Source organism: Microcaecilia unicolor, chromosome 11, assembly GCF_901765095.1.
Source record: "Microcaecilia unicolor chromosome 11, aMicUni1.1, whole genome shotgun sequence".
NCBI classification, from domain to species: domain Eukaryota; kingdom Metazoa; phylum Chordata; class Amphibia; order Gymnophiona; family Siphonopidae; genus Microcaecilia; species Microcaecilia unicolor.
The window spans coordinates 64433842-64443566 of record NC_044041.1 but is presented as its reverse complement, the minus strand read 5'-3'; positions in this window follow the sequence as shown (position 1 = coordinate 64443566).

Genomic DNA, 9725 nt, shown 5'->3' with positions numbered 1-9725 from the left:
TTCATCCAGTGGTCCTAGGATTGCCCTGGCTACGGAATCATAGCCCTGTTATTGACTGGACCGAGGGAAGTATCCAAGCTTGGGGTAGTTCCTGTCGGGAGAACTGTTGTAGGGGCCGGACCGGCAGCTGCCCTGCCTTTAATAGTACGCCCGGGAGGGCGCGGATAGAGCTGGGCTCCCTGCCCATGGACTACAGGGACTTTGCAGATGTGTTTTGTCCACTAGAGGCGGAAGTGCTACCGCCTCATCGGTTGTTCGACTGTGCCATTAACTTGATGGCAGATACCATGCCACCAAGGGGTCGACTGTATACCCTGTCCTGAGGGGAGTCCAAGGCAATGCAGGAGTACATCCGGGAGAATCTGCGAAGAGGCTTCATCCGGCCCTCGACGTCCCCGGCCGGGGCCGGCTTCTTTTTTGTTACTAAGAAGGATGGCTCCTTGAGGCCCTGTATTGATTATCGGGGGTTAAATGCCATCACGGTAAAGGATTGCTTTCCCATACCGCTCATTCCGGAACTCTTTGACAGGCTGTAAGGAGCCCAGCTATTTACTAAGTTGGACTTACGGGGGGCCTACAACTTAGTGCGAATCCGGCGCGGGGACGAATGGAAGACGGCTTTTAACACCCACGAGGGACATTTCGAGTATCGGGTGATGCCATTTGGCCTATGTAATGCCCCTGCGGTGTTTCAGCGACTTATTAATTTTGTGCTCGAAGATTTACTGAACTCCACGGTGATTGTTTATCTAGACGACATCTTGGTGTTTTCCCAAAACCCCGCGGAACATGTGGGTCATGTTCGCGCAGTACTGCAGCGGTTACGACAATACCGCCTGTTTGCTAAGCTCAGCAAGTGCGCTTTTCATCAGAGGTCATTACCATTTTTGGGACACATTCTGTTACCCGGAGGGCTACAGATGGAGCCGGACAAACTCCGGGCGATTCGAGAATGGCCACAACCACTGGGATTGAAAGCACTGCAACGCTTTTTGGGATTCGCGAACTACTATCGCCAATTTATTCCCCAGTATTCACAACTGATGGCGCCGTTGACGGCGCTCACTAGAAAAGACGTGAAGGTCCGGGACTGGCCGCCCGAGGCGCAGGTGGCCTTTCGCCGGGTAAAGGAGGCATTCAACTCAGCGTCCGTTTTGTTAGCCCTGGATCCAGAGAAACCCTTTATTGTCGAAGTGGACGCGTCCGCGTTGGGAGCCGGGGCAGTCCTCTCGCAAGTGAATTCCAAGGGCCGTCGCCAGCCTTGCTCTTTCTTCTCTCGTAGATTCTCCCCGGCGGAATGTAATTATACAGTAGGGGACAGGGAGCTCTTAGCATTGAAATTAGCCCTGCAGGAATGGAGACACCTGCTGGAGGGAGCGGAACATTGATTCACGGTGATCACTGACCACAAGAATCTATTGTATCTACAAGAGGCTCAACGGCTTAATCCCGACAAGCCCGGTGGTCATTGTTTTTCGCCAGATTTCATTTCCAGTTGGTCTTTCGGGCGGCTGCTCAAAATACCCCGGCGGACTCTCTCTCCAGAGCATTTGAGGTTCCCGAGGAGACTAAGGAGACCCATTCCATGTTGGATCCGGCATGCCTTAGTGCGGCCGTAGGGGAGGTCGCTCCTACGAAAGAACTAGTGCCGCCCGCTGCACGAGCGAAGGTAATGCAATGGGGGCATTCGTCCAGGTGGGCGGGACATTTTGGGTATCAAAAGACTCTGCGCCTCATTACCAGACAGTATAAATGGCCTCAGCTGAGGCGGGACATTCTTCAATTTGTCACCACCTGTCCTGTGTGCGCCCGGACCAAACCGGTGATCGGGACCCCCACGGGGAAGCTACAACCACTGCCCGTACCGACAGGGCCCTGGACGGAGCTTTCCATGGATTTTATCACCGACCTCCCCAGTTCCCGGGGACATACGGTGATTTGGGTGGTAATTGATCGTTTTTTCCCGAATGGCCCATTTCGTTCCCTTGCCGGGACTTCCTTCGGCGGTCGTATTAGCCCAACACTTCATTCAACACATTTTTCGACTCCATGGGCTGCCTCTTCGGATTATTAGTGACCGAGGCCCTCAATTCACCTCGCGTTTCTGGAGGGCCTTGTGTACAGCCTTGGGGGTAAAAACCCATTTCTCATCAGCATATCATCCCCAAACCAATGGCATGGTCGAGAGGACGAACCAAACGTTAAAAGGGTTCCTACGAGCATTTGTCAACAAACGCCAAGATAACTGGGTCTCCCTACTTCCTTGGGCCGAGTTTGCATATAATCACAGTGTCCACTCGGCCTCGGGAGACTCTCCATTCTTCTTGGTGTATGGACGACACCCTCGGCTTCCAGCACCTTTCCCGTCTGGATCTCCGACCCCCATGGTTAATGTAACTCTGGCAGATCTGCAAAGAGTCTGGGAAATGGCCCGAGAACAACTGCAGAAGGCAGCCATCAAGTACAAGGTCTTCGCCGATCGACATCGGAAAACCGCTCCCGTCTTGCAACCAGGGCAGAAGGTATGGTTGAGCACGAAATACCTCCGGCTTCGGGTGCCCTCCCGTAGATTGGGACCTCGATACATTGGACCCTTTGCTATCCAATCCCGACTTGGAGCTGTGACGTATCGGTTGCGGCTACCTAGAACCCTGCGGGTGCACAACGCCTTCCATATTTCGCTATTGAAGAGTTTTCGAGGGTCTCGATGGCATCCTCAACGTCAAGAAACCGAAGATCTAGAAGCAGATCCCGATCCAGAGTTTGAGGTGGACGAGGTCCTGGATGCAAAGAGACAGCGAGGGAAGCTATATTACTTATTGTCCTGGAAGAATTTTGGCCCCGAAGACAACTCCTGGGAGCCCGCGGCGAATGTCCATGCTCCAGAGTTGGTCAGAGCCTTCCACGCCCGGTATCCTTCCAAACCCAGGCCCAGGGAAAAGGGGGCATCCGGGGAGGATACTGTCCCGTTCCGGGCCATTACCTGGGCTCCCGATGCGGGGGGCGAGGATCAACGGGGGCCGCGGGATCCAGGGCGGCGAGGACGAGCCGCCGACGGGGCCGGTGCTGCCATGGGCCGCTCCGAGGCCGGCAAACCGCTGGAGCGAACGCCGGCCTCGGAGAAAGGAGCACGCCGGCCAAGATGGCGGCGCCGGCGTCGTCGTCTCCCTGGCTCAGCTCCGAGCAGGGATCTAGCTCCGCCTACTCGCGCCGGATTGGCGCATTGCAGCAGAAGACTCCGCCTGCAAGGTGGCCTGGCCTATTCAGGCGCTCCTTGCCTGCCAGGGCCGAGGGGATTGGTTCCTCTTCTAGGAAGGGGTGGACGGACGGGAGATTTAAACCACGAAACAGGAAGAGTCAGTGCTTCCGTTTCGTTCGTCAGAAGCCCTCACAGTGGATCGGAAGCGTTGCCTTCAGGTACTGTGTCCTCTTCAGCTAGCCGTCCTTGCTAGCCACCTCTAGAGACTGTGTCCTCTTCAGCTAGCCGTCCTTGCTAGCCACCACTAGTGACTGTGTCCTCTTCAGCTGGCCGTCCTTGCTAGCCACCTTCAGGAACTGTGTCCTCTTCAGCTAGCCGTCCTTGCTAGCCACCTTCAGGAACTGTGCCCTCTTCAGCTGGCCGTCCTTGCTAGCCGCCTTCAGGAACTGTGTCCTCTTCAGCTAGCCGTCCTTGCTAGCCCCCTTCAGGAACTGTGTCCTCTTCAGCTAGCTGTCCTTGCTAGCCCCCTTCAGGAACTGTGTCCTCTTCAGCTAGCCGTCCTTGCTAGCCACCTCCAGAGCCTGCGTCCTCTTCAGCTAGCCGTCCTTGCTAGCCACCTCCAGAGACTGTGTCCTCTTCAGCTAGCCGTCCTTGCTAGCCACCTCCAGAGCCTGTGTCCTTTTCAGCTAGCCGTCCGTGCTAGCCACTTCCAGAGACTGTCCTCTTCGCTAGCCGTCCTTGCTAGCCACCTCCAGAGGCTGTGTTCTCTTCAGCTAGCCGTCCGTGCTAGCCACCTCCAGAGACTGTGTCCTCTTCGCTAGCCGTCCTTGCTAGCCACCTCCAGAGGCTGTGTTCTCTTCAGCTAGCCGTCCCTGCTAGCCTTCTCCAGAGATTGTTCCTTTCCTGCGCTAGCCGTCCTTGCTAGCGGCCCTTTAGAGACTGAGTTGCTGACTACCAGCCAGGCCGACCGTCACCCCGCGGTTCCAGCAGTCCTGCTGGCCGCCTGCAGCTGGGGGCTCAACCCTCGGTGAACGGCGGTCGCCGCGGGTGAAGATTCGGGGTGCGCGGCGGTCCTCGGAGGTCCTCCGGGCCTCAGAGAACCTAAGGGCTCACCAATAACCGAAACAGGACACAGACGCTGGGATTGCTCTTTTTCGAGTTTCCATGGCTCAGATGTTTATCTGCAGCGAGGATTTGATGAAGGACTGTCTCTTTCTTCACTTAAAATGCAGACGGCAGCTCTATCCGGTTTCAGAGGTCGGATTCGGGGTAAGTCGGTGGCTAGTCTTCCCGAGGTCGCCCGTGTCTTAAAAGGAGTTAGCCTTCTTCGGCCACCGGTCAGATCGTTCTTTCCATGTTGGGACTGACTTAACCCTAAATACAGTGTTTTTTGGTGGATATTGCATCCACTAGGAGAGTTTCGGAGTTGCAAGTTTTTTCCTGCAGGTCTCCATATCTACAGTTTTCTAAAGAGCGAGTGGTCCTTCGTCCGGTTCCTTCTTTTTTGCCTAAGGTTCTCTCTCGGTTTCATCTGTCCCAGTTGGTTTTCTTCCTGTTCTGGGATTGGTCTCAGGTACGCACGAGCAGAAGAAATTGTGTACTTTGGATGGTAAGAGAGTGCTTAAACGATATCTCGCAGTCACTGAGGTTTTTCGCCGCTCGGATTGTCTTTTGCTTTTTGCTGGTCACCGTAAGAGTTTGTCAGCTTCTAAGCCTACGTTATCTAGGTGGATTAAAGAGATAATAGCTTCAGCCTACCTCTTGGCAGGCAAGGCTATTAATGCTCATTCTACTAGAGCGCAGGCAGCGTCGTGCGCGGAGTATTCCTTGGTGCCTCCTGCAGAGATTTGTAAGGCGGCAACTTGGTCCTCTCTCCATTCTTTTTCTAGATATTACAGACTTGATGTTCATTGTTGGCAGGAGGCGGTCTTTGCATCGCGGGTACTCACTGCGGTCTTGCTGGGGTCCCACCCGTAGAACTGCTGCTTTGTTACGTCCCATCAGTCCAATCCTGGGCCGGTCTGGAGGGATGCTAAGGAAGGAGAAATTAGACCTTACCTGCTAATTTGCTTTCCTTTAATCCCTCCGGACCGGCCCAGGCCCCTCCCTGTTCCAGTTTTCTGTCTGTGTTTCCATGTTCTATTTATTTGTTTGCAGAGCTGTTTTTTGCTAGTTAGACAAATATAAAAAAAAAATCATTGATCTTCTGTTATGGCCATACCGCTGCTCTGGTAAGGGTACGTGGTGAGCCATTACAGTGAGGCCATACCGCTGCTCTGGTGAGGGTAGTCGGTGAGCCATTTCAATTAGGCCATACCGATACTCTCGTAAGGGTTTTCGGTGAGCCATTAAGATAAGGCCATACCGCTGCTCTGGTAAGGGTATGTGGTGAGCCATTACAGTGAGGCCATACCGCTGCTCTGGTAAGGGTACGTGGTGAGCCAGTACAGTGAGGCCATACCGCTGCTCTGGTGAGAGTTGTCGGTGAGCCTTTATTAGAGCACTTTCTCAATAGTGCTCCCTGGCTGCTAGAATTCCTTGGGGCACAGAATGTATTGTTCTTCTTCTTTCTGCTTTGTTATTCAAATACTGAGGCTAGGGTCACATGACCAGGGCTCCTATTGGCTCGCTAGAGTCAGAGTTTTTTCTCAGTCTCCAACCTGCTGGAAGGCGAGCACAACCCATCAGTCCAATCCTGGGCCGGTCCGGAGGGATTAAAGGAAAGCAAATTAGCAGGTAAGGTCTAATTTCTCCTTTTCAATTTGGGTAGTCACATTCCTGTTTCTGGGAGGCTAGGCATTACCGGCCAGGTTGCTCCAGGGCCTTTCAGAGACTATGGTTTTCAGCACAAGCAACAGCCCTTTTGGGGGGACAGGCGGTCTGGCACCCCTCCTCTCAAACCGCACCAGCTGCATGAGCTTCCCAAGGATGGGACCCTGGTCCATCCCCTGCCAGCCATACAAGGATGGCTGTCTCTCTCTTTCTCTCTGGCTGGGGAAATGGGCCAGGGTTGCATCAGTCAGATGGGTCTTGGAAGTGAGTACAAGCTGGAGTTGCACAAACTCTGTCAGACCTTTCCATATAATCCTCTTGCAAGGCTCCCCCAAAGGTGATGTCTGTCAACTTTGGTTTGCTTAGGGATGGTGCTTCCTGTTCTATCCGTCAGAGCATGGCCTCAGCCGTTACTCCATTTACTTTGTGGTACCCAGGAAGGATAGGTCCCTTCATCCCATACTGTACCTCAAGTTTGTGAATGGGGCACTTTGGGTCTGGCATTTTCAGATGAAGACCTTATGGTCTGTTGTACCATGCAACCAGGGGAGTTTCTAACCTCTCTGGCTAGAAGGAGGTCTATCTACACATCCCTATTTAGCTTACTCATCAGAGGTTCCTCTGGTTTGCGGTGCTAGGTCAGCACTTTCAGTTCTGGGTGATGCCTTTCAGACTTGCAATAGCTCACCAGACCTTTTCCATGGACATGGTGGTGGTTGCGGCCTTCTGCTGGGAGACCAGGTTTATCCTTACCTAGACAACTGGCTGATGCGGGTGGCGGACCAGGTGGTCAGTCTTGGCTCTTTTGGTTGAGTGGTCAATATGCCCAAGAGCCACTTGTCTATCTTGCAGTGGAGTAGCTGGGGGTGGTGATCAATACTCAGGAGGGGACAAAGAAGAAGGCAGTAGCTACTGGATCAGGGGCAGAACCTGCTGTGCCTGCCCACCCTGCAGGACATGGGATGGATGTGGTACCTTGGGCAAGTAGCCATATGCAGCCCCTCCAGTTGGCCCTCCTTAGCTATTGGTCTCTTCTCTGGGGTGACTTGTCCAGCTACTGTGGTCAACCCAGGCCCAATTTCCCATGTGCTGGTGACTGTGTCTGGCAAAACTGGAGAGAATGCCCCTGGCAATGCCAACCTGGGTGTTGTCAAGCTGGGGTGCAAATTTCCTGGAGTGGACTGCTGAGGAGGTTTGGTCTCCAGTGGAAGTGTCCTGGTTGCTCAATTGGTTGGAGCTGAGGGCGATGCAGCTGGCTCTTCGGGAGTTCTTGCCTGTTCTTAAGGGTCAGATGGTACATGTGCTCTCTGACAACCCAACAGCAATGGCGTATGTCAACAGGCAGGGGATATGAAGAGTGCTCCTCTGGTGAGGGAAGCTTTCTGCCTCCACCTATAGGTGGAGGAGCATCTGTCTCTGCTCTTGGCCACACACAGTGCGGAGGCTCTGACTGTCCAGGTGGACCCAGGAGTGTGGAAACTCTCTGGGGCGGTGTTCTCTCTGACCACAGAGCGTTGGGGGTCCCTGCAATCGATTTCATGGCTTGGAAGTCCAATGTGAAGGTGTCCTGGTTCTTCAGTAGGGGCAGTGAGTATGGTTTGGAGTGGATTGATGCGTTTATCTGAGGACAAGCAGACTGCTTGTTCTCACTGATGGGTGATGTCCACGGCAGCCCTGAGACCGGAATTTTCCTAGCAACAAAAGTTTGCTAGAGCCTTTGATCGTGCGCGGGCATCAGCTTCCTGCCCGTCACGCGAGAGCCCCGTCAGTTTTTTTTCTCTTTCTGCGGTAGGAAGCGGTTGTTTTGGCCATCTCTCTATGTGCCCCTGAGAAAGAGGCTTCATTTAGCGTGAGTTTTTGCAATTTTTCTTCGTTTCTTTTTATCTCCTGTTAAAAAAAAAAAAAGTCCCGTCTCTTTTAGTGTGGGGCCCTCTCCCTTTTGGGCTGCGCGTTCGCGTTTCTCCTTTTTAGTGCCTTTTTTCTTGGCACTATCGTGATTTTTAACTTCGCCGCCGCTATTTTTCCGCCCATGACATTGAGGATTCCCAGTGGCTTCAAGAAGTGCGGTCGGTGCAGCTGGGCAATCTCGGGTACCAATCCCCATTTGTGGTTGCAAAAGCCCATTGGGACCAACCACTTTTGAACCCGACCCCGAGGAGGCATGTGGATTCCACGTCTTCCAAGGAGAACCGATGCCGTGCATAGAGCGAAGGCTAAGACGCATCGGCATCGATCTCCTTCTACACACGGTACCGGGAGCTCCGGAGCGTCTAGGGACTCGGCATCCGAGAAGCGTCGACGCCGGGAGGTCCGCTCACCCTCCATCCAAGAGGTGTTGGTGTGTCAGTCTTCGGACAGTCCGGTACCGCCTCCTTCTGCACAGGTTCTGCCTCCGGCTCCTGCACCGGCCCCACAGCCTTTCCAGGCAGACACTCTTGACAAGCGCCTCAGAGCCATTCATCCAGGTCTCCTGGAGGGCTGCTGCGCCAGTCTGTTCCGGTACTGGGGGTGCTTGTGCCTTCAGTACCATTGACGGCAGCAGCAGTGAGCTCTGTGCCTATGGTGCGGTCACCGATGTGGCTTCAGCTGCCACCCAGGTTGACTCCCCGCCGACATCGCTGGAGGGAGCTTCATCACCGCCGGCACAGGAGTCGACTTCTCAACATCGTCATCGAGGACAGGCTTCCTCGGAGTCGAGACGGGCCCGGTTTCGGACTGCAGTTCGTGAACTCTTGTCCGACACCGAGGAGGATTCCTAATGGGGAGAAGAGGAGGATCCAAGATATTTCTCTTCTGAGGAGTCTTGTGGTCTTCCTTCTGATCCCACTCCTTCGCCTGAAAGGAAGCTTTCTCCCCCAGAGAGTCTTTCTCCTTTGTGCGGGAAATGTCAGTGGCTATTCCCTTCCCGGTGGTATCTGAGGATGAGCCCAGGGCCGAGATGTTTGAGGTCCTTGACTATCCTTCACCACCTAAGGAGACGTCCACTGTTCCTCTGCATAATTCGCACGGTCATGCCCTGGTTTCAGGCTCTCACTCATCTCGTCCCCTGGTGGCTGCATTGGATTGTCTGTGTGCTGTTTCCAGTGCCAGACTTCAGCGCAGTCCAGTCCGGATCTTCCGGCCTGCCGGACTTGCTTGTCTTGTTTGAGCCTGCACAGCACCCATAGCTGCCTGGTGATTGCTGCAGCTGAATCTCAGCTGCTGCTGGGCTTATTAGCCATTTGGAAACTCTCTGCTTTGCATCGCCTAAATCCCTGGTTTGTTGGTGCTTGTTGCACTTCTGCCTAGTTTGGCTTTTATTCTAGCTCTTGTCTTATTCTGGTTAGTCTATGTGTAGTTTGGCTTCGGGTTTGTTTGTTTCCTACTCTTGTTCCTTGTTTGTCTTTTGTGTTTACTTTCTGTTTGTCTGTGTTTCTTGTTCAGTGGCTGCCTGGCAGCTTTCAGTTCTGTCTCGTGTTTCGCAGTGTTTGTTCCCTGTTTTAGTGGCTGCTTGCAGCTTCCAGTTCCTGCCTTGTCAGTCCTGTCGGCTGCCTGCAGCCAGGATCTCAACTCCTGGGGAAGGGCGGCTAGTGCAGGTGAAGTCTTGCTGTTCCTATCTGAGTTCTGTCTTGTTCCTGGTATGGTGTGGTTTTGCCTGCTGTCCCATTATCGAATCCATGGGGAGCCTGAGTTGATGAAGTCGCAGTTACCTAATGACTCTGTGGTTGTGGATTCTGCTCTCAAGAGAGCCAAAGGTTTTAGAGATTTTGCCTCG